Raw genomic sequence first — 4,970 nt, forward strand, 5'->3', positions numbered from 1 at the left:
GGAGCTTGCAGTGAGCCGAGATTGTGCCACTGCACTCCAGCCTGGGACAGTGCAAGACTCCATTAAAAAAAAAAAGAAAGAAAGAAGGAAAGAAGGAAGGAAGGAAGGAGGGAGGGAGGGAAGGAAAGAAGGAAGGAAGGAAGGAAGGAAGGAAGGAAGGAAGGAAGGAAGGAAGGAAGGAAGGAGAGAGAAAGAAAGAAAGAGAAAGAAAGGAAAAGAAAGAAACGTGGGTGGCATCACTCTGGTTCTAATCATTTTTGTGCTCCAGTTGCCCCCCTGGATTAGTACTTCTGGTGAAATGCAGTCAGTTTTAGGAGGGCCTCACCCTCCTTCACTGTAATGATGTTTGCAGTTCTTTCTTCCTCCTCTATGCCAAACAATCCAGAATTAGCACCCCCTGTTCCCTATGGTTCACAATCTCAACCACTTTTCTCGAGTGACCACTTCAATTCACACAGCCATCCACTGCTCTTTGTATTTCTGCCACAGTTTCACACCAGTTACAGATTATATACATACTGAATGTCAATATGTTTATTTTGTAGAGTGTGGTTTCTGGAGTCAGATAAACTCTCCACCTACTAGGTCTGTTACTTGGGCAAGTCATTTCTTGCCTAGATTTACCAGTTTGTTAGAGTTATATTACTTTACTCCAAAATATTTTATTCTGTGAATTATATTGCTTTTCTTATTTTTTAAAAATTGTAAATCTAGGGATTTAGGCTTGGTTGTTTTTTTTAAATATCAGTACTTACCTAAACAAGTATTTGAAAATTTTTCTTTTTTCTTTACATATATTTGAAATCTGGCAGGGCATGGTGACTCATGCCTGTAATCCCAGCACTTTGGGAGGCCAAGGTGGGCAGATCACCTGAGGTCAGGAGTTTGAGACCAGCCTGGCCAACATGGCAAAAACCCTTCTCTACTAAAAATACAAAAAAAATTAGCCGGGCGTGATGGCAGGCACCTGTGATCCCAGCAACTTGGGAGGCTGAGGCAGGAGAATCACTTGAACCCAGGAGGCAGAGGTTGCAGTGAGCTGAGATTGTGCCACTGCACTCCAGCCTGGGCAACACAGCGAGACCCCATTAAAAAAAGAAAGAAAGAAAAAGAAAGAAAGAAAGAAATCTGTTAACAGCCTTGCTATGAAGACATTTTTGTCTGTTTCCTTTACTTTGTGTACTTATTTAATATTAAAAGCTCTATTATTGCTCAGCAAAGAGGAGAATTGTTTCCTTGGAGAAAAAAAACATCCTTAAGGACTTACTAGTTTAAAGCTGAGCATCTTAGATGTGAAGGTTGCCTTACCTTTTTAAAGATTTTTTTTTTTATGAGTTGGTAGAAAGTCCAAAAATCTTAGGAACAGAAACAATTGAGAATTAAAAGTCAAATCATTGAAATGGGGCCATCTGACAGTTTGTATATTCCGCTAAGCCAGTAGTGATTGGGAACAGTTTCTATGTGGGAATAGAATCAGGGTCCCGATTACCCTAAAAGAGGCTCTTTCTTGTTTGGTGTGAAGCCAATATATGAAACCGAGAGTGAGTATCAAACAGTATGGGCTTTTTTCAATGGCCATGGAATTGGAGAAGTGGGAGCATAGCCTGCAAATCAACTTCTCAGAGGATTCTTAATGAAGGGGCTGGGTATTAAGAGGAAAGGGAAGAAAATTCATAGTTTTTCTTGGGAAGGGAGGTAGGTTTTTTTGGAATCAAAGAGCCACCTCTTTTCTGTCTGGTTTTGGTCTCTTCTGGCCATTGTCATGGTGATTGTCAATTGTAAAGGTGCCAGTGGGAGATCGTTTAACATGGAAATTGGATTATAATGAAGCTAGAGGGTTTTCAGAGGCCAAGCTTCCGTTGCCCATTTTGCCAGCTTCAGCCAGTTTAGTCCTAAGAAGGAACTTCGGACCCCAGACATCCTGTTTTCTAAAACTAAGCAGAGTTAAAGCTGAATGGGAATTTAGCTCTGTCGCATAGGCATTGGTTGGGCAACAAAAGCAGGGTAGGGCTCCAGCTAAGCCACGTAGGCACTACAGTGGGTAACGGAAAGGATGGTCTCCAGGCACTTCAGAGAAACCAAGTACAGCTACCCCCAGAACTCAGAGTAGCCAACTGGGCTGTTCACAGGAGATGCCTGAACTGAAAGGTGACCAGATTCCACGGGAGACCCGGAGGAGACGTGGAGAGAGTTCAGAGGCTGTCGTTACTGCTGTGCTTAGCTGTTTTTCTTTAGATAATCATTGCAATCAATTTAGTGATTCAGGTGTTAAATCACAGTCAAGCACCTATTTACGTAGTGGTGAGTTCCTTTATGTTGTGAGTTCAATGTCATTTGTGGGGACAGTGGTCCGGGAGGTGTTGGGAAGATGAACTTTTTTCTAAGTGACTTTGCAACCATAAAAAGTCATCTAACAAAGATGCTACAAAAGCAAATATCCTACTAACTTCCTAGTCAGAAAAATGTCCAACACCATATTTACTTAGGGGCAAAGTTACATATTCAGAAGAATTTTTCACAAAAAAACAGTGATGGGAGGAAATTACACATCTGGGCCTAGCAAGTAAGACATTCCCTTCACAGTTGTGCTGTGGGATCCCAGGCCTCGGGAGGCTACTGCCGTCACAGTCCCCAGGCTGTGGACCCCTTTGTCAGCTGCTCTTCTGAAGGCAGGTCTCCTGTCCATGCCTTCCCCTTTGCTGTCCAGATGGAGACTGGAGACACAGCATCATACACAGCTGACAGGTGTTAACCTTATTCACTAATTCTGTTTCACGGGACACAAACTCCATGGAAATGATTCTCACTGCCTTTTTTTATGACTTCAAGGTAGAAGTAGGTAACAGTGCTAAAGTCATCTTCCTAGAAAAACAAAGTCCATGGTTTGTTGTCCCTAAAAGTATTTCTATTAGTTTACTAGGGCTGCCATAACAAAATACCACAGCCTGAGTGACTTAAATAACATAAATTTATGTTCTCACAGTTCTGGAGGCTGGAAGTCCAAGATCAAGGAACTAGCACATTTGGTCTCTTCTGAGGCCTCTCTCCCCCGGCTTCCCGATGGCCGCCTTCTTACTGTGCTCTCACATGATTGTCCCATGGTGGTCTGTGTGTGGTCTCTGTCAACATCTCCTCGTCTTACAAGGAAATCAGTCTTACTGATTAGGGCCCACCCATGTAACCTAATGTTACCTCAATGATCTCTTTATAGGTCGTCTGTCCAAATACAGCCCCATTCTGAGGTAGTAGAGGTGAGCACTTCAACATAAATTTGAGGCAACACAATTCTGTCCATGACAATTGTCCACCTTAGTTTTATAGTGAACCAAGTCTGTGAAAAAGACTTGACTTGGGGCCGGGTGCGGTGGCACATGCCTATAATCCCAGCATTTTAGGATGCCAAGGCGGGTGGATAACCTAAGGTCAGGAGTTCAAGACCAGCCTGGCCAATATGATGAAACCCCATCTCTACTAAAAATACAAAAAGAATCAGCTAGGTGTGGTGGCAGGTGCCTGTAATCCCAGATACTCAGGTGGCTGAGACGGGAGAATTGCTTGAACCCGGGAGGCGAAGGTTGCAGTGAGCCGAGACTGAGCCTCTGCACTCAAGCCTGGATAATAAGAACAAAACTCCATCTAAAAGGGGGAAAAAAAAAGACTTGACTCAAGGCAGTGACCTAAGAACGAAGCAATGACAGCTGGCGACTGTTCCGCAGTAAGGTGCAAAGCCCCTGCAGGCCTGGGAAGGTGCAGAGCCTGCACCTCAGATTTGACTCATCTCATAGAATCATGGAATTTAAGCTCTTGATGAAACTCTTCCAGTATGAGGGAATCTTGAATGGAAACTAAATATCTTAATCCCCAGTGTAACAAACTTTTACTACATTTTTCTCATGATGATAAATGTCTCATCAGAAAATGGCTTAAAAGTAGAATTATTATGAAAGCAGACTGGCTTATGTAAAACAAACATAATCTGAAAACTGTAATCCAAAAAGTAAACATGAATATACATATATTCACTCTCTTTGCTTTGAAGCTTTCACTCTATGACCTTTGTCCATTTTATCTGTCACCGTATTTTAGTGGTGCCGTGCAGTCACTTTTGTAGAGCATTCTCTCTCAAAGTGTGCCATGACAAATACTGTATTGTCAAAAGATTCTGTAGTCAAAGAAGTTTGGAAAACTTTAATTTCTTGATTAAGCAAAGCAAGAAGTCTGAGTTTCATTGATTGATTTACTATGAAAAGTGTTAGAGGCTTTATGATGTACAAGAAGAATGTGTGTCATAATATTTCTCAAACCTATTTGACTTCCGATACTTGCTTTTTTGTTTTATTTTCTTATTCTTCTTTTATGGAGAAATATCAAAAACTTTGGGAAACACTTTTTTTTTTTTTTTTTTGTGAGACAGAGTCTGGCTCTGTCACCCAGGCTGGAGTGCAGTGGTGTGATCTCAGCTCACTGCAAGCTCCGCCTCCCAGGTTCATGCCATTCTCCTCCCTCAGCCTCCAGAGTAGCTGGGACTACAGGTGCCCACCAACACGCCCAGCTAATTTTTTGTAATTTTAGTAGAGACAGCGTTTCACCATGTTAGCCAGGATGGGCTCGATCTCCTGACCTCGTGATCCACCCACCTCGGCCTCCCAAATTGCTGGGATTAACAGGCGTGAGCCACCATGCCTGCCCAGAAAATACTTTTTAAGTGAGATTGAGAAGTTTGTTAAGCAAGACGACAAATACTAAAAATATACACTCTAAATATAGACACAATGGATACTAAGTAAACGCACTGTTTTTAATCAACATTATTCAAGGATATCCCGTTTTTCATGGCATAAAATGATGTTTTTCTTTTCAGTAATACAACACATGTGATATTCCTGGAAACTTAAAAGAAAATCATCATTTATGTGCTCCAGTATCAGTTTCATGCTGTATTTTTCATGTAGAAGAATTTGGTATCTTCT

This window comes from Piliocolobus tephrosceles, unplaced genomic scaffold, assembly GCF_002776525.5.
Source record: "Piliocolobus tephrosceles isolate RC106 unplaced genomic scaffold, ASM277652v3 unscaffolded_23041, whole genome shotgun sequence".
Classification (NCBI taxonomy): Eukaryota; Metazoa; Chordata; class Mammalia; order Primates; family Cercopithecidae; genus Piliocolobus; species Piliocolobus tephrosceles.